Below are 20,902 nucleotides of genomic sequence, written 5' to 3' on the forward strand. Positions count from 1 at the left end.
CTGGGCGACAAAGCAAGACTCTGTCTCAACAAAAAAAAAAAAAAAAAAAAAAAGAAAAAAGAAACCATTGTCTAATCCAAGATCATGAAAATTTATTCTTATATTTTTTTGCTAAGAGTTTTATAGTCTTAGCTCTTACATTTAGTCCTGTGATTCATTTTGAGTTAGTTTTTGTATATGTTATGAGCTTAAGGTGAAACATTTATAAAACCATTTTTATAAAACAAGAAGGTTTTTATTATATCTAAGCAGTATACCTCCTCCCTTAGGTTTAGCTCATTTTCCTTCAGGAAAGATTTGTTCATTCATTTATTCAGCAATGATTTGTTGAGCAACTGCTTAGTGCCAGGCTCAAGCACACAGTGTGAAGGAGAATAAGGAGTAGTATCTATTTCCAGTGAACTAACATTGGAAGAGAAAAAAAGAGAAGGAAATCAACAATTACTGCATACTACAACAATAGGAGGGGTGCTTAATTCTGCTTGAGGAGGTCAAGGGAGAGTGTTTCTCTGGAGAAATAATGACTGACTTAAGCATTGGAGAATGGAGTAAAATTTGTCAGGTGCATGAGTGTGGTGGGAGAAAGATGATATTCCAGGAAGGCGAAAGCACATGTAAGAAAGTCACAGAGCCCATGAGGAAGCATGGTACATTTGCAGACATGAACATGTGGTTGTTATTTTTCAGGGCATCATACTGGGAAGTTGTAGTACAGTTCTGGTAGCAAAAGCAAAACAAAATAAAAACAAACAAGAAAAACCTAGGTGAACAGACCTTGTTCAGGAAGTCCTTTGCTATAATGCAGATTAGAAGTTATTAAAGGCTTAACTGAATCAGAGTTAGTGAAAATGAAGGGGGAATGTAGATTCAAGGAATACTTAGGAAAGTTGAATTGATGGGAGCTGGTAATTGATCAGATTTGGACTGTGAAAAGGAGATGCCTAGGACACAGCTTTGCAGTACGGAGGGATTGGAGCGCAGTTCACTGAGATGATGAATTCAGTTTGGGACCTAACTATGGTTTCTAAACTTATCTACCACATTTTAAGTAACCCTGGACCAGATCCAAAGCTTTCAAGAGTTCCCAATAATGTCATTTAAGTGCTTTACTCTTCAAAGTCCAATTCAGTTCTTTTACATTTGAATTATTAAAATAGAAGAGTTTCTTATAATATTGCTAACACATCTCTGAATTAGGCTTATATTTCCTTTCCCTACCGCTGTCCTGCCTTCAAATTTTTTTTCCCCCTTTTCAATACTCTTTTTAAAATTTGTGTTGAACTAGCCTATTGCAGGCTGGGGAAAGAAAGAGCAGAGAAGTTCTGACTCCCAGCACTGCTTTTCCCCACTGCTTCCCTGTGTGGAGTTTTGTCTCCATATTGAAGAACTTGCCAGATAATGGATGCAAAAGAATTTGCTTTTCTATTTGTTCCCTTCGTAAAAGCATTGCATGGAACTAGCAGATGCCTCCCAAGGAGAAAACACTGCTTGTTAGCATAGGAAATGCAGATAATTGGCATGCTTCCTTTCCTGTCTGCCAACACTGGCCTGAAAACAAGCCATCATTGAGTGCAGCTTTTCCTCAGTGCAGCTGTGGCTCCCAGCACTCAGTGTCTGTTCTTTGGGGATTAGAAACACATTGATCTGAGCTGTAAAAGCTGATGGCTAAAGACAGTTCAATTGCATAAGTTGTCTAAGAGGCTCTAACTAATGAATGCACTGTTCGGTCAGTGGGGCTGTCCGGGTGGTGAGTGAGCCAGCTCTTTGCTTCTGTTTCTCCTTTCCCGTGACCCAGCATTTCAATGGCAAGGTAATGAGCATCTTTATGACAGGGCCAGGAGACCCAAGGGGAGCCAGAGAGGCAGTGTGTATGTGTCTCCTTCGCTAGAGTGTAAGCTGCTTGAGGACAGGGGAGTAGAATTTATTTTCGTATTTCCCATAGCACCTAGCATGGTGTTCTTCCAGGAGAAAAGTTAGTTTACATTGATTCACCTAAGTACCCTTGCTCCAAGAATGTGGCAGATTGACTTCATCTTTGATTCCTTCTCTTTCTTGGCTCATTCTCAGGTGAGCTAATGGGGCTTGGAGTGGGTATTTGAGCTATGACACCAGATGTCTAGAGAGAGCAGGCACAGGATTTTCTTCTCCCTGGTATCTGGAGAGGGCTGAGGGACCAGCAGAAGAGGAGAACTTGCCTCACCTTGAGGTCTAGCCAACACTGACCTTTCCTGGTTCCCCGTGGAGGCTGAAGTTGGAGAATTACTGCCTATGTTACTTTCATCTGGTGATCCTGATGGCCCCTTCCCTGAGCCTCAGTCGTGTAGTCCTGGTGTGCTGACTGGCTTGTGGGCACCTGCTCATGATGGTCCAGTTCCATCCATCATTGGTTTGCCAATGTGCCAAAGCCCCCAACAGCCTAACTTGGTTGCTTGCAGGGCTGGGGTGGACACAAAATCATGAACAAAAAGCAACAGCCCCTGGATATGAAAGCCAAGTGGGACATCTGGCCCAGGTGACTCTCTCAAAGCTAAGCTCTTTCCATAAACAAGGTAAAAAGGAACTTGAACAAAATATATCGCAAAAAGTCTTAAGGCACTGAAATCACAGCATTAGAAAATCTTTCTGAAACAAAAGAACTATAATTTTTAAAGAAATTCAACAGATGCATTTTGAGCACTTAGTATTTAAAAAAACCCTATGCTAAGTGCAACGAATACAGTGATGACTGGGACTGTCCCTTCTCTCGAGGACTTTACAATCTATTGAAGAAGACAGACTTATGGATAACTAGACATGGTACAAAGGAGGATGACATCAGAGCTTATGTAAAGTAGGAAGAAAGTGTTTTGCATATAGAAGCAGGAGCTATTAATTCTAAATGGCAGATAATGGAATGTTTGCAGAGGAAGTGTTGTTGCAGCTCAGTTCTGAGAGACGAGAAAGGTCTTAGCAGTGGGAGGATGAGTGGAAGGACAAACAGGGCTGTGAGGAGTGCTGGGCTTGGGGAACAGTGTGTGCAGGACTGTGAGACTGGAGAGAGGTCACAGGAGATGCAGCTGGAAAGAGGATTCATTCCACAGGTGTAGAATCAGCATCAGGGACCTAAGACTGGCATCAGGCACATACAGTTTTCAAGGCTCATTCTATCACTCACAGCTGTGTGCCCTTCTGCAATGGCATTGTTACCATGAAAAGAGGAATGCTGTAAGAACCGGGAATAATACATGCACAGGGTGTAAGGTACATCGTGGTCTCTTGGGGTAGGTTTGCGATCTGAATAAACAAACCAGAGAGAGGCATGGGTATGTTATCTCCATTTTTATAGTTGGGCTATTCGAGATGGAAAGAGTTGAAATAGCTTGTTTAAGCTGTTTCAACAGTAAGAATTCCGGTCCAGATTTGAATCTACCTTCTGCCCCTTAAAATACACTGTTGCATGGGAAGAAGGCACGATGTGCGGAGGGGCAGTATAAACAACGTGTGTGGCTTCCTTCAGAGCGTGCAGTCTGGCTTGTTAAACGTGAAGGTTGGACTGCAAAACAGAAGGGGCCACAGAGTGGCCGTGCTAGAGGGGCTTAGAGGAGGCGTAGTCCCAGTGAGGGGCAGTGGTGGTGGGGACTTCCTGGAGGAAGTGGAACTCTCCCCTGGAGTGGCTGAAGACAGTAAGCAGAGAGGGAACCCCAGAGTGGTGGCTGCTGTAAAGGCCCCAGTGTCCTTCTTAGGAATGAGGCACTTACTCCCCTGGCTGTAAGGCGTGCTGCAGGAAGATGGCCCTCAGCTGCCAGTCCTTTGGGGACTGCCTCTACTGAAGAGACTGCCTCGCCCACAGTCCCACCTCCTTCCACACCCAGGAACTGAGGCTTGAGTCTTTTGCCCAACTTGTGCCAACTTTGAAGGCTCTCTCAGAGCTCCAGGTCCTCATGGAGTCAGCTGAGGTCCTCTTTGGGGCTGCACTTGGGGCGACCTCTCCCTCCTGCTCTGTTTCCACCACGGATGCTGGCCCAAGAGCACTAATAGGCATCTGCATGTCTGTCAATCTCTGTTTTATCTTCCCAGGGAACCCAACCTGTGAATCCAGATCTGGATCAAAGCTTGTAGCTTTGGACTGCAGCTGAGTCTGCAGGATGCAGCCCACTCCGGGGTGCTGGGTGGTGAGAGAGGGGGATCAACATAGACGACTGATGGATACCCCAGAGCCTGCTAGTGTGTTTTCACACAGGACCTGCGGCCTACCATCCCCCACCTCCCACCCACCCCCTTAACATTCTTTTCTGGGAGGGACACATTCTTTTCCACCTGACAGGTCAGAGCTGAGGGTATGTGTGTGGTGCGGTAGGGTGGTGGTCAGGGCGAGGGAGGACTCCAAAGTGCAGGCACTGTCTTCCACAGGGGTCTGTAGCCCTCACTCAGTGGAGAGAGGAGCAGAATGTGGGAAAGGAAACTGGGGAGGGAATGGCTGAGAATGAGGCCCAGTGTTGAGCAGGAAAGAGAATCAGAGTTCAAGAAGGACCCCTAGGTGGTCTCAATCTTATAAAAACCTGGGCTCACTTTCGATGGAATGAAAATATGAAAATATCATGCTCAGTTATAAATATTAATTTGAGAGTACTTTCATTTAAGTGATTTTTTACCCCTAAGATATATATTTTAAATATACTTTGGTCTGAACATGGTGGCTCATGCCTGTAATCACATCTGGGGCAGGAGGATTATTTGAGGCCGGGAGTTTGGGCAACATAGTGAAGCCACACACACACACACACACACACACACACACACTTTAAAATATATATATATATATATATATATGTATTTCATAACATTGTGTTACTTTAAATACACACACACTGTATATATTATATATTCTATACACATATAACGTGATGTTATGAAATGTATATATAGTATAAAATGGTTACTATAGTAAAATAAAAGAACATATTCATTGGGTTAAAATAATTAAACAGGCATAAATAAATAACACATCATAAGGAAAAAACAGTCATGCTTGAAAGGATCACAGATGTGCCGAGTGGAGAGCCCAACTTCTGCAAATCCCCTCAGGAGAGATGGTTCCATTGGGATTTATTTTCTGTAGTTTGGATCAAGAAGCAAGTTATTCTTCATTCGACTTAGTGAATGTAAAATTATGATTTGTAAATCAGAGACTCCCCTTTGGAAGCACAGCAGCTTGAGGCTATATGTATGTGAAGCTGGAAAATCTGGCTGGCCCAGTCTGTGGGGGTCCCCTTAGTGTTGAGCAGCTCCTTGGGGAACTTGGGGGTCTTTCAGAATCCCTCTTGCACTCCAATGACAGGAGGGCACAGGCCTGACAAAGTATCTCAGGCCTGCCTGGCTTGCGTGTGGGTGCACAGGTGCAGCCCTCAAGTTTCCAGTGAGTTTTCTGAGTGACCAGAGCCTGCTGTCTGCCCCTCGCCTGTCTGATTTCTCATGGCCAAGCGCTGGCCATTGAAAAGCTGAGCCCCAGCAGGGGCTCTGGACCCCATGGTGGGGGTAACCTCTGACATTCTTCAGGCACCGAGACTCTTAATCAGAAAGAGTTGGACCTGATCCTGGGAATACACAGAGGCCCGTTTCCCTGTTTCTTCCAATGTGTGCGACAGCAAAGAAGCTGGTACACATTTTTGAATAAGGAAGCATGAGGCTCAGAGCTGACTTTTGGAAAGATTCGGCTTCGTGTCTCTGGCAAGTCCTAGCTGCAGCAGTAGAGAGGGCAGATCGGGGGCAGGGAGACCAGTCTGGATGTGCCTGTGACCCTCCAGCTGGTGGTAAGGAGGAGCTGCACTGGAATGGTGGCTGTGGGAATGGAAAAGGGGATCATCTGAGGAGCACTGGAGGCAGAATGTGTGGGCAGCAACAATGGCTCAGACACAGAGAAGTCTGGTTTCAGCCCCGAGTGAATGGTAGCTGATAATGCCATTAAAAGAAACTGGGAAGTCAATTCTCACAAACCCTGTGAGACAGGCTTCAAAAATAGATCTGGTTTCAAATTCTAGCCCTATTACTACCAGCTGTGTGGGTGCCACTGGATATACAAGTCACCTTATGGAGTCCAATTGTGTGTGTGTGTGTGTGTGTGTGTGTGTTTTTAGATGAAGTCTCGCTTTGTCACCCAGGCTGAAGTGCAATGGTGCGATCTTGGCTCACTGCAACCTCTGCCTCCTGGGTTCAAGCAATTCTCCTGCCTCAGCCTCCCGAGTAGCTGAGATTATAGATGCATGCCACTATGCCCGGCTAATTTTTGTATTTTTATTAAAGATGAGGTTTCACCATATTGGCCAGACTGGTCTTGAACTCCTGCCTTGTGATCCGCCTACCTCGGCCTCCCAAAGTGCTGGGATTACAGGCGTGAGCCACCGCGCCCAGCCCTTGTTGTTTTTTTTAATTTGTAAAATTGGAGATGATGATGACGATGATTTCATAGTTACTTATTGCAAAGAATAAAAGAAAACATCACAAAACATTTTCAAGAGGACAGCACACAGTTGGCACTCAATAAATGGAAGTGACTGAAGTAGAGTCTGATTAGTGCAATTTATGAGGTTGTAGAGGAAGTCAGACCCTCAGAGTAGAGTGAATGTTCCAGCTGAGCGGCGCACGGAAGGCTCATGGAGGAGCCAGAGATTGTGCTAGTGTCTCTTTAGGGTTTTTGAGGTCTTAGAAGGCCAACTCTTCTAAGCACAGAAATGAATCAATTTATAAAATGGTCTCTTATTTTTCAGAGTTAGACGTAAATGACAAGCATGAATACTGTTGATAATCTCTTTCATACATAAGATAGAAATAATTTTCTTCCTCTTTTTTGCAATTTTAATAGCAGCTGAGATTTTTAAAAAAGGGAATTAAACCATAATGACATTTATTTTTTCCTTAACATGAAACATTCAACAATGTTATTAAGGATCCAGCCTCTTTCCCAATTCTTGTTGGGTTTTTCATCTTATACCTGTTGCTTTATGGTTGCAAGATGGCTGCCATAGCAGAAGGGATCGCATTTATGTTCAAGACAAAAAAAAAAAAAAAAAGGAAGGTGCAACACCATTGAGCTTGCTGATACCTAGCCCTCTTATCAGCAAAGCAAACGTTTTCTAGAAGAGTTTCAAGGCCTGAATTAAGTCACATCGTCATGACCAAGGATTAAAAATGTCTGGGAAAGCAAATATCTGGCAAAGAGGAATAGGATTGCCTGATAATGATTCGGTATGTTAGTGAAAGATTTTTAAGCAGCTGAGATTTTGGCAACTTAGAATTTTGGTTTATCCGGTGATTTACCATTTAACTGTAGATCAATAACATTTTAATAGATGACAACTGTTTTCCAAAGGATAAGAGAACTGAAAGGGCATTTGAGAAGAAGAGATATTTTTGCCTTTTTGGTTTTCCAGGGCCTACAGAAGCTTTAATTCTGCTTCCTTTTTTTTTATTCTTTTTTTTTTCTTTTCTTTTCATATTTCAGTAAGTAAATAGAAGACTCTTCAATTAGATAACTGAAAAATATTGGTGGACTTCAAGCTTAAACTTTGTGGTTGGTTTTTAAATTTATTTCTGAGTTCAGCAGTAGACTGAGTTGCACTGGAAGCTGAAACTACAGGAAGGAGGAAAAAGATGCCCATGTCACCTCGTGCAGGAAGGGGCCTGTGCAATAGTCATCAGCAGCTGCTCCTCTTGTCCTGATGGCAAGGCCCAGGTTCCTTCTGGTAAAGAAAAACCCTCCTCATCCTTCATGATTAAGCTGAAGATAGCTTAAGCATCTACAGATACTTAACAGTAGTTTAATTATCAAATGTCTTGTTCTAAAATGAATGAGAAAAGTTGTATATTTGATTTGGTATTCGATAACTTCAACAAGATATGTAATAACTTCAAATGCCTCTGTAGTAAAAAAAGAGCTTCTAATAGTGACATTAATTACAAAGGAGTTATTTTTTGAAAGGCAATTTTTTTTTTTTGTATTTTTAGTACAAAAAAAAGGCAATTTTAATAAATCTTAATTTTAAAAATCTACTGAAGATGGGTAGTGATGATGGTTGCACAAAAATGCGAAAGCACTTAATACCACTAAACTGTACACTTAAAAATCATTAGAATGGTGTATTTGACCTTTTTCATGCTTCTGATAAAGACATACCTGACACTGGGAAGAAAAAGAGATTTAATTGGACTTACAGTTCCACATGGCTGGGGAGGCCTCAAAATCATAGTGGGAGGTGAAAGGCACTTCTTATATGATGGCAGCAAGACAAAATGAGAAAGAAGCAAAAGTGGAAACCCCTGATAAACCCATCAGATCTTGTGAGAGTTATTCACTATCATAAGAATAGCACAGGAAAGACCTGCCCCCATGATTCAATGACCTCCCCCTGGATCCTTCCCACAACACATGGGAAATCTGGGAGAAATAATTCAAGTTGAGATTTGAGTGGGGACACAGCCAAACCATATCATTCTGCCCCCGGCCCTTCCAAAGCTCACATCCTCACATTTCAAAACCAATCATGCCTTCCCAACAGTTACCCAAAGTCTTAACTCATTTCAGCACTAACCTAAAAGTCCACAGTCCAAAGTCTCATCTGAGACAAGGCAAGTCCCTTCTGCCTATGAGCCTGTAAAATCAAAAGCAAGCTAGTTACTTCCTAGATACAATGGGGGTACAGGTATTGGGTAAACACAGCCATTCCAAATGGGAGAAATTGGTCGAAACAAAGGGGTTACGGGACCCATGCAAGTCTGAAATCCAGTGGGGCAGTCAAATCCTAAAGCTCCAAAATGATCTTCTTTGACTCCAGGTCTCATATCCAGGTCATGCTGATGCAAGAGGTAGGTTTCCATGCTCTTGGACAGCTCTGCCCCTGTGGCTTTGCAGGGTACAGCCTCCCTCCTGGCTGCTTTCATGGGCTGGCATTGAGCATTTGCAGCTTTTCCAGGTGTGTGGTGCAAGTTGTTGGTGGATCTACCATTCTGGGGTCTAGAGGATGGTGGCGCTCTTCTCACAGCTCCACTAGGCAGTGTCCCAGTAGGGACTCTCTGTGGGGGCTCTGACCCCACATTTCCCTTCCACACTGACCTAGCATAGGTTCTCCATGAGGGCTCTGCCCCGGCAGCAAACTTTTGCCTGGGCATGCAGGCGTTTCCAACATCTTCTGAAATCTAGGCAGAGGTCCCCAACCTTCAGTTCTTGACTTCTGTGTACCCACAGGCTCAACACTAGATGGAAGCTGCCAAGTCTTGGGGCTTCCACTCTCTGACGTCACAGTCTGAACTGTATGTTGGCCCCTTTCAGTCACAGCTGGAGTGGCTGGGGCAGAGGGCACCAAGTCCCTAGTGTGCACACAACATGGGGACCCTGGGCCTGGCTCACGAAACCACTTTTTCCTCCTGGGCCTCTGGGCCTGTGATGGGAGGGGCTGCTGTGAGGGTCTTTGACATGGTCTGGAGACAATTTCCCCATGGTCTTGGGGATTAACATTAGGCTCCTTGGTACTTATGCAAATTTCTGCAGCCAGCTTGAATTTCTCCCCAGAATATGGGTTTTTCTTTTCTATCACATTGTCAGGCTGCAATTTTTCTGAACTTTTATGCTCTGCTTCCTTTATAAAACTGAATGCCTTTAACAGTACCCAAGTCACCCCTTGAATGCTTTGCTGCTTAGAAATTTCTTCTGCCAGATACCATAAATCATCTCTCTCAAGTTCAAAGTTCCACAAATCTCTAGGGCAGGGGCAAAATGCCACCAGTCTCTTTGTTAAAACATAACAAGTGTCACTTTTGCTCCATTTACCAACAAGTTTCTCATCTCCATCTGAGACCACCTCAGCCTGGATTTCATTGTCCATATTGCTATCAGCATTTTGGGCAAAGCCATTTAACAAGTCTCTAGGAAGTTCCAAAATTTCCCACAATTTCCTGTCTTCTTCTGAGCCCTTCAAACTGTTCCAATCTCTGCCTGTTTCCCAGTTCCAAAGTTGCTTGCACATTTTCGGGTATGTTTTCAGCAATGCCCCACTCTGCTGGTACCAATTTACTGTATTAGTTTTTTTTCATGCTGCTGATAAAGACATACCTGAGACAGGGAAGAAAAAGAGGTTTAATTTTACTTACATTTCCACATGTCTGGGGAGGCCTCAGAATCATGGCGGGAGGTGAAAAGTACTTAATACATGGTGGCAGCAAGAGAAAATGAGAAAGAAGCAAAGGCGGAAACCCCTGATAAACCCATCAGATCTTGTGAGACTTATTCATGATCATGAGAATAAGCATGGGAAACATGGGCCCCAATGATTCAATTACCTCCCCGTGGGTCCCTCCCACAATATGTGGGAATTGTGGGAGACACAATTCAAGTTGAGATTTGGGTGGGGACACAGCCAAACCACATCAAATGGTAAATTTTATGTCATGTGTATTTTACCATACTAAAAAAAATTACTGAATGTAGCCTTGTTAAGCTCAGAGGTCTGCTTCAATGAATGGATAAATAATTTGTAAAGAGAAGAACAAACAATTGCATTTAAGTATTTTCTTGTCTCTCTACACTCAGTACATATCTTGGTCACAGTATTCTCTTGAACCTTGGACCTGTACATTCAATCTACTTGGCATGTCTCATAGACACCTCAGGTCCACCATGTCTAAAAGCGAATTCAGTGTCTTCGGTTCACCTGCAGACACCTGCTCCCCCTCTTCCATTCTCTATCCGTGCAGCCAACTGCCCAAGCCAGAAATCTGGATGCCATTCTCGAATCCAACTTTTCCTTTATCCTCCACACCAACTGATCACCATGTAGGGTTAATTCTATCTTCTCAACGTTGCTCTAATCTGTCCACTTCTCTTACCTTCACAGTTGCCATGCTAAGGTAAATAAGGAATCAGGAATTCTTTCTTTAAGTTCCTAGCATCCATTCTGCCATGTACTGATCTTAATATGAGTCTTTCCAAGGAAGTAAGAAATCATTTTCTTAGTCAAGGTAGATGATCTGCTGGCCTTCTTGGAGATACTATCAAGTTGCTTAGCAAACCAATTTTACAAAGGTACTCAGCCATAATTTTTGAAGAATGGAAATTAGTGATCTCTCAGCAGGACTTTTGCGTATACTTAAAACTTCTTACCCTTCCCCAAAATATTCAACCCCACTCCCCACTTAGCATAGTAACACTGATAGTGTGAGACAAAAGAACTGGGGATCGGGTGCTCAGGGAGTGTTATGGAAAATGGCTATCTTACATTAATATGTGAGTTGTCCAGGACAAGTTTATTTTAGTTTCATCAATTTACTCACCAGTAAATTAACATTTATTCAATATCTATATGTATGGAGCACTGTTAGGAATAGAGGGATGGGACAGTCTCTACCTACAGAAAGCACACAGCCTAGGGGTGGAGACGGATGGAAAAGCAGACGATTGCTTTGCAGGGTGGAGTGCTGAGAATAGAGCAAGGTGGTCTGGAGTCATGGGGAAGGGCATTTCTCACAGCCAGGGATGGTCGGGGAAAGCTTTCCAGAGCTGGAAAGTAAAGAAGATCTGAATTTAAGATCCAGTCCTGATCTCACATCTGGCCTTTTTCCCATTTCAGCTAAGAATGTAATCAATGTGACAAGGCGCTGGACTTTAATAGTCTCAGTATTATTTCACTTCGTACTTCCTGCCTACCAGTCAGGCTGAGCATCTTCTCATGTTTATTGACCCTCCGCATCTTCTCTTCTGTGTATCATTTAGTTTTATCATTTGTGGAAAATCTTAGTATTGAGAATAAACTCTCTGAGGCAGATAGGGAGCTTGTCTTTTGCTCTTTGAAGGATTGATTTCCTAAGTCCTACACACATCTACGGACAAAATAAGAATCAGGATGTTTCTCTAAAAGCCCCCTTGCTTCCTGCCAGTTCCTGCCTTCTTGCCAGTAATCTGGCTTCCTAAGGGAGGTCAGCAGGACATGATGGAATCTGTATGTGCAGACACCATCGTCATTTTTAACAGTTTTTTTCTTTCAAAAGTAAGCAAGAAAGTCTACCCAGATGGACAGAGGGAGTTATGTGTAGGTTTGCAAATGTGAGAACTGTCTGATAAATCGAAATATTTGAGTGTGCAAATGTTAAAGAATGAGGTCCAATTTCATATGTGGTGTGAGAGAAATGTCTATAAACTACTACATGGATTTGAGAATGACTCTCATTCATGTAACAGAAAATACAATGCCTTCAACCAGTTATCAATGTCCCAATTAACACAAGGACTCAACATTCCTGGTCTCTTGCCTGATGGCAGGCAGAAGGACTCTCCAACTGTGCTTTGTGTTTTAAATGCCTGGTGGCCAGAGGACAGAATTAAAGCTGCCTGAAATGTAGGGGAAGCAACACTCAGGACTTAGAGCCAAAAGTACCTGGGTAGGACTCTTGGCTCTGTTACTTATCAGCTGTGTTCTGTTAAGCAATTCTCTCTACCTCTTTGTGCCTTGGTTTTCTCAAATGCAAAGTAAATGAAACACCTCTTAGCTTCCTGAGTTATTATAAGGATTAAATAACATGATAATAAATTGTTATACAGATGTTAGATGTGTGTACATATTCTTTTCCACTCTTTCTTTTCTTTACTATATCACACACACAGCCAAGCAGAAGGCCTTGAGTGTGTAGTTGATGCCTAATACTTGTTCATTGCTTGACTAAATACTACAGCGGTTCCTTTGGGGACCACTTTGATGTGGCCACCTGATTTGCAGCATTGGCATCACCCGGGAACATATTAGAAGTATAAATTCCTACACCTACTTGATCAAAAACTCAACAAGCTGTTTTCACTTCTAGGCAATTCTAATGCTTGCTAAAGTTCAAGAACCACTGAAATAGTCTCCTTTCTATTGTGGTCAATATAGAATGAGATTTAGTAAAATAATTTTTTGTCTTTTTTTTTTGAGACAGAGTCTCGCTGTGTTGTCCAGGCTGGAGTGCAGTGGCGCAATCTTGGCTCACTGCAAGCTCCGCCTCCTGTGTTCACGCCATTCTCCTGCCTCAGCCTCGGGCATAGCTGGGACTACGTGCTGGGATTACAGGCGTGAGCCACTGCACCCGGCCGGTGAAATAATGTTTTAATGGGCCAGGCGTGGTCCCAGCACTTTGGGAGGTCGAAGCAGGCGGATCACCTGAGGTCAAGAGTTGGAGACCAGCCTGTCCAACATGGTGAAACCCTGTCTCTACTAAAAATACAAAAATTAGCCGGGCATGGTGGCAGGCGCCTGTAATCCCAGCTACTTGGGAGGCTGAGGCAGAAGAATTGCTTGAACTCAGGAGGCGGAGGTTACAGTAAGCTGAGAGTGTGCCATTGCACTTCAGCCTGGGCAACAGAGCGAAACTCCATTTCAAAAAAAAAAAAAAAAAAAAAGAATGTTTTAATGACATAAAGGCTAATATTTAAAGTCCTAGGAGGTGACTTTCATCTAATGTAATATTTTCCTTAAAATATAAATGACATGTTTAAAGTATAATTGTTTCTTGTTACTTATTGAAGAAAAGCACAAGAGTTTAAGCTTAACACCAGATTTGAGATAAGCTATCTGGATGTCTGCACTGAACTGGAATAGATACATGTTTTTATCTTTTCTGTTCTTTATACAATGAATCACCGAACTTATAAACTAATGGTTGCTATCCTGACTACTCAGCTATGGAAGATCTGACATGATACTTTGCCATGCTATTATTTCTGATTAAATATATTAATGTTATTTAAAGCCAAAACCATTTGCTCGTGTTCATAACCACAGTGATTAAACATAATAGCTAGGCCCATTAACACATTTCTGCATATCAGTGAAAATCCTGAGGCTCTACACGCACCAGGAAGTTCATTCCTACAACCAAGAGTATAATCATCGTGGCAAGTCTTTGTCAGGATCATTTCTTATACACCTTAATTGTATCTTTTTATCATGCAGTCTTTGTAATAGACATGAATGCAGTTGTACCTAGTGCATATAATGAGTGCTCTGTTATTGAATATTCCTAAGCCTTTTACGAGAGATGCATCAGTAATCACCAGTGTACCTTCTGATGACTATTAAAAAGCTTTGAATTTTATCTGCCCTTTGGTTTAGAGAAGAAACCCATTTAATTGTATAAACTACAATTGATTCTGTATGAAGAGTACATTTCTTAGGGCAGGACCTGATGCTTAATGACCTAAGGCTGGTAGAATTTTTTTTTCAATGAATTTAAAGAAGTATCAATTAAGCATGTAATAAATGTTTGATGAAGTAAAAATTGCTAATAAGGCAATTAAAATCGCTAATAAGGTGCGGTGGCTCACGCCTGTAATCCCAGCACTTTGGGAGGCCGAGGCGGGCGGATCACCTGAGGTCAGGAGTTGGAGACCAGCCTGGCCAACATGGTGAAATCCCATCTCTACTAAAAATACAAAAAATTAGCCAGGTGTGGTGATGGGCATCTGTAATCCCAGCTACACGGGAGGCTGAGGCAGGAGAATCACTTGAACCTGGGAGGCGGAAGTTGCAGTGAGCTGAGATCCTGCCGCTGCACTCCAGCCTGGGTGACAAAAGCAAAACTGTGTCTCCAAAAAGAAAAAAAAATTGCTAATAAAACTGAGACTATTAATGTAATAGTATCTACTCTATGTTGAGAGTCTACTATGTGTTGGGGAGTTTACTAAAGTTACCTAATTTGATTCTTATAAAAAACACTATGAGGCAGATATTATTGCTCCCATTTTATAGACACCAAAACAATCCTTAGAGTTTACCAGAATTGGGCATGTGGTGTTTGGTGCTGGCATACCCAATGAATATGGGGAAGACTCAAAAGGAAGGGTATGCTTGGTTTCAAAAAATGGCATCTGAGAAAGGAAGACCAGATGCCCAAATTCAGTTCTTCTTATACTTCTCTATTCGAATTAATATCACCAACTAATCTGATCTGCTTGTCAGACTTCACTGGTGAACTCTGAGCATGCCACTGGTGTGGTGATGCTGACAAGGCGCTATGGTCAGGGGAGAGGGAGAGCTCAGGTTTTGTATGGGACTAAGGGACTAAAGTGTACTGAACACACAGGCAATGTTAACATTCCTGAAAGCTAGCAGCAGGAGAGCAGAAAGGTTTGGAGTGCTTCTTTTATAACCTACTCAGGTAGTCTTTAGAATGTCAAAACAAATCCAGGGGAACTGTTGATAGTTTGAGTGAACCAATGAAAACCCCCAAATATAGCCTGCCATGGCATTTTGGATTAGTAATACTACTTTGTGAAGAAAAAAATGAACATGATTGTTAGTAAAAATGGAAAATGATTTCAATACACAAAAATTTGAATGGAATAAAGCTGACACCGAGACATGAAAATTATGCTGAATTCCTCACATTACTTGCTGTATCATGACAAGTTGAATGTAGATAACATCAAGTCTTATTTTGAGCACATAAATATCTCATTCTTTGGTGCTCTATTGTGTGAGATTTTATAAACTCTTGCTTTGTTTCAGTAACAGCACACTTACATAATATTTATCCTTTTGGATAATGTATGAATTAGAATATTTTCAATCTTGACTTTTTATTTGGCCCAATTACCTGATGTAAAACTGCTTTTACGATGCATCTGTAGTTCTTAGGTCATGGATTCCAGCACCTGCTGGCTTTACGGCAATTCTATGTCTAAGCACCTCCTTGGGCTTTATCAACTTCCAAAGCAGCTATATAACCTCTAGATAGGTACTCACTCTACTGGTCAGAAACAGTTGTTAAAATATGTCCAGAAAATAATTAATCATGTCCAGAGAATAATTAATCTTTGGCTTATCCTCACCTTTGCTTCTGCTTTTATTGTGCAGATGACGTGATATTTATGACTCTTTTCTTCCAAATATATGTTGTAAGTGGCAAGGATGTGGCATATGCATTCCTGAAACTGAAGAGCTCCACTGTTTTCTCATAAGCAAATATCATCATGAATTCCACTGCACATGTTCAATATCATTCTTCACATTTTATGAATGAGTTGCTTGGGTTGAGGCAGCGGACAAGGAAGAATGTGTGTATCAGTGCTATAATCTTCTGTTCGTCTCTGCCTCCATTTAAGGATTGATATGCTCTTTACCACAGTATGCAAACAGCCTTATCAACCACCAGCTGAACAAATTTCAGGGCCTCGCTTCTGTGTTAATTCCATTATGGCTTACCTAAATCAGACTTCAGATTCAAGGGAATACCAAGGAAGTTTTATGGAATATTGACATAAGGTATCAAAAGAATACCACAGCATTGGCCAAACCTTTTTATGTCTTCTAGGTACTATGTGCAACTTCTGTGTTAATTATTGAGCTTAAGTTCAAACACAGATACGAAGTTCATGTACAACATGCCTCTTCAAAAACACCATTACTTATATGTTAAATTTTAGTAATATTTAGTATAAGGTTCAAATATATTACTATATAAATATTGTTCAAATATATTACTATATAAATATAAAAGTGATGAAACAGGATTGTAAATACATGCTATTCAGAACTTTTAAAAGACTCTGCTGTAGTTATTATTAACTCAGTGGCTCATTAAGGAGCTTATGACAGATAGAAATGGGCTCATTCAACCCGCACTACTACCTTGGATTTCATGGTATTTGCCATCACATCTTCATGGCTGATGAGTGGCAATGTGGAATAATGCTAGGCAATATGTGAAATGAAAAAGCACAAGATGTAGTGTCAGATCTGGGACTCTGATACAGATTTTTATGACTTTATGGCTACGTGATCTTGTGCAAGTCATTTAACTGCAGGAAAACTTTCCAGGGAGATTGTAAGAATCCAGTGAGACACTGATGTGAAAGCTCTTTGTAAAGCAAATGTCTCATATTCTCCTATACTGGAAAACACATGTTAGCATAGAGAAGGAACTCTGTAGGTGGGGCCTTTAATTTTCCCGGTGAGAAAGACTGACTTGTCATTACTGCAGCAAGGACATCCCATGACCCCAACCTAATTAAACATTACAAAAAGACCCTTAGAATGGAATCTCACTGTATTTTTCAATGTGTCTGAGACATTAATAGGAATTTAATTATTTTATCCCTATTTCTTTCAGTCAGTAAAAAACATACAAAGCAGTTACTAAGTGCCAGGCACTATAGTAAGCATTTAACATAAATAAGGTCATTTCATTCTCACCATCACCCTGTGAGGCCAGATAGTGCTATGACTATACCCATTTTATTGATAAGGAAACCAGGGGCATGGATGAGAGAAGGATCCATAATCAATCATGACCAAAGCCGGAATTTCATCTATATTGACTATATTCATCAGTATTCACTGTCTTCTCTATCTCTGCTATTTTCTCCTATTCCTATAAACCAGACCCCTATTATAGAGGCCACTGCATTTCAGTATCTTTGGGGTGAGAGTGAATTGTCAGAACAGATAATTCTTAAACCTGGAATAATCAAACGCAGTCTGATGAACTGTGACACTGTACTGGCAGAATACGACACGTCAACAGCCACCTATTAAGTTGGGAAGATGAGGTTATGTTACTTTCCAAAGCATGGCAGGAGAGCTGCAAATGGCAGGGAGGGTATGCCTGGGGAGCCTGCTAGCCACAACTCTTGAGAAATAGTTTTTGCATTAAAAGGGCATGTAGAATATTTTCCAGACTTCCCAACCACACAAGCTTCACCCTAGCTTTGGTATCAGCGCTCACAATGTGTGGCTTGGACATGAATCTGGAATCAATAATCTCTCTAGCACCTTGTGCTTTCCTTCCCTGCTTCAAAAGTCTGCTCTGTGTTCTCCTCTAGGATTTGCTAGGAGGCTAATTACTGAAGTTGAGTAATCTGTTTAGTCCCAGAGGCAATAACTCTGTGCATTATTTATATGAGGGGCTCCAAGATCTTAGCCCTCAACAGGTGTGATGAATTTGGGAATTTAAAAGCACCATGGCACCTCCCTGGAAAGCTGTTTTGGAGATGGTCCTTTTATCATAGTGCACAGGTGGCTTGCCTACGTGTTGAGCCAGCAGCTTAGGCCGGCACCCTGGATGGCTTCAAAGGGAGCACAGCGGCTGGAAGTCCCGGTGGCGGCAGGTTTATTCAACCCATGTTGTGCTTAACCTTCCAGGAGTGCACCTAAGCAGCAGGGGTCATAGCAACATATTAATTTATTTGGGGCACAATGGTAAAAAAAAATTCTAATTAATTGAAAAGTGCCCATGTAGGAGGGAGATTTACTTCAAGTTTTCTTTAAAAATAAGAGCAGTCTTTAAACTCTGGATAAGGCACTAATCCAATTAATGAAGGCATTAAGCAGAGCAATGAACCTTATTTTGCAAAATTATTTGAAAGGCCCAGGATGAAAGAAACGTAGAACCAATTGGTGGAGTAGTATAACTACCTTCTGGCACATGGCTTCTTTGTGCATTTTTCCCTTCTATTTCTGCTGTTAATTTTTCAGCAGATCTCTTTCAACACCACCACCGAAGCATTCCACATAACTCAAGACAGTAATTTACTCACAAAGAAAACACACCTCCGACTTTATTAATAACCAACTTTTTTTTATTAGAGCAGATACAGTTGTGAAAACTGTACATTATACATTTTGGTTTCGAGAATTATAAATAAAGGAACTCACAGGTAGGGAGTTCTTTTTCACAGCAAGAAACTTTAAATAAACAAAGTCATGTTTTATTAAGTACATTGGCAGACTTCATGTGCTGTCCAAAATGTTGAGTACAGTATAACAACCCATTAGAAAGAGCCTTCATGTAAAATACAGCTGTGCACATTTTAGAAAAATACCAACAATTTGAGCTTTGTTTTAAAAAAGCTTATAAATCATACATATATTTATAAATGGGACCAACATGCTCACTTTATAAACATATCCTCTCGCTATCTGTTACCCATGATTTCCAAAGCATTACACATTTTAAATAAACACTTAATAAGATTAAATATTTTATTATTATTATTTTTTAAAAAACCAGTTTTCCCAGCATAAGGAGCTACAGGGTTTGGGAGGGGCGGTGAGAATACTGAGAGTGACACAGGAACTTTAAACGTTTGTTCTCAGGTATAAACGGACTTCCTAAATTTAAAAGTCAAAGCAAAATGTAAAAAATGAATATACAAGTTGAAATTTTTCATTTGCTCTCTTTCTGCCTTCTTCTTTATTCCATATTGGTCACACCCAGGATTTTCAACATATTGTGCTTCTGTAAGAAACATCACTGGGTTACTACCCTGCAGGTGGCAAAGCACTCAGTCCACATCTGTGCTAACCAGGGAATTGTGTGAACTGTCTTCTGCATTGAAAAGGTAGCTAATACGGTAAAAAAAAAAAAAAAAAAAAAAAAAAAAAAATCTGATTAAACCATGCAAATCATGAAAATATTTAGGAGTAGCTCCCCCTCTGCAATGTAATGTTTTAAAAAGATTTAATAGATTAGATAGATACTTTTCCTCCCCTGATTTCTTTTTAACTAATTACTTTTATAAAGACCATTTAGTTTCTCTAAGTAAGCATGCTTCTCAATAATAAAGGGTAAATTATAAAACAGCAAAAACCCAGAAATGTCAGAATGACAAAAGACTGTAAAAGACACATATTTAAAATAAAAATGTCTAAGCCTTTAAAATGGGAAATGAAATTACAAAAGGACTTTGAAAAACAGGAAAGGCAGAAAACTGAGAGGCAGTGATTGAACAAGGCTTTATGTTCTACCTGAATGTATTCAACAGAAATTTAAGTTGGAAAAAGAAAACAAGAAAGAGCAGAGCAGTTTATTAATAGCATCTTGCTTAACTTTCATGGGAATTAACACAGCCACCGACAAGATTTTATTTGGTTGTAAAGTACGTCAGCAAAGAAACTGAATCCTTTAAACACTGATTACTGCAATCCATGCAACGTTTGGACTATACTTCTTAGAATTCTGTCGTGTTTCGGTTTTTAAAATTTAGCACTTCCTAAGTGCATAAATAATTCACCTCAGTAATGTTAAAAAGATTTAAAATTAAATTAGTTCTTAGGAAGGCATAGTGTCTTCAAATTGCTAAAATTTAAAGATAAATAATCTTTTACAAGTATAGGAAGAATAAATGACATAAAAGATAGTATATTGCTATCAAAATAAGCACATTTTCACTAGCATTTTGTTGTTTCTTTTCCTTGAGATGCAACATGTGTGTTTCGGTCCGGCCAGGACCGCAGGTGGTAGATGACTATACATCATATTTAAATAAACAGCAAAAATGAACAGAGTCGTGCACAAGCAAACGAAACATTCTCTCCCAGAACATTCCAGGAGATGTTAAAGCAGCAGGTCATGGCATAAGACTGGTGAGTGATGCTGCTACCTATTTCTTCTAATGAGATAGGAGTGAATGTTGGAACCACGTCCACAGCAACACAATCCTCCGACCGCATTCCTCGGGCAGTCGTTTCCCCAGCTCCCTACTAAAAACGTCAGATGGTAAAATAGTAAGGCAGCTGTTGACTTCCATCAAAAAAAAAAAAAATGCAGCTCCATACATTTCCAGTTTAGTCACACTCTGCTAGGACAGATGGAGTAGCCAATGCCAAGAACTTCGCCGGATGGGGCTGCTTCAGCAGATTTTAAAAAAGAATTATTATTAAGTTTTGCTCTCCAACATGGCTGTGCGCTTCAGCTCCCAGAGGACCCCAAAGCCACAAAGCACTCCCAGGGGAACCGAACAGGTCCTCTGGCTGAATTTTCCAAGTTTCATCTCTCTTGCGATCCCATCCTAATTCCAAGCCTCCTTCCCTGTGTCTGAGTCTGCCTGGGGTGGGCCATTTAAAGGGCTGACGGCACCACTGCAGAGAACTGTGGGCTAACACACCACTAGTTGTCAGGACTTCAC

At 41.2% G+C, this 20,902-nt stretch overlaps 1 protein-coding gene across 3 annotated transcripts in view; it reads right to left on the bottom strand.

The window, feature by feature from the left end:
- Positions 1–18,555: 18,555 nt before the first annotated feature.
- JPH1 (junctophilin 1) overlaps positions 18,556–20,902 on the bottom strand; it is an 80,034-nt gene continuing 77,687 nt past the window's right edge. The window contains exon 6 of one of the 3 annotated variants that reach the window (XM_025394766.1): positions 18,556–20,477. The gene's annotated coding sequence lies outside the window, so the exon portion shown is untranslated. Of the gene's footprint in view, position 20,902 lies in introns of all 3 variants that reach the window. The other 2 variants (XM_025394765.1, XM_025394764.1) reach the window with 2 other exon arrangements.

This window comes from Theropithecus gelada, chromosome 8 (assembly GCF_003255815.1).
Source record: "Theropithecus gelada isolate Dixy chromosome 8, Tgel_1.0, whole genome shotgun sequence".
Lineage (NCBI taxonomy): Eukaryota > Metazoa > Chordata > Mammalia > Primates > Cercopithecidae > Theropithecus > Theropithecus gelada.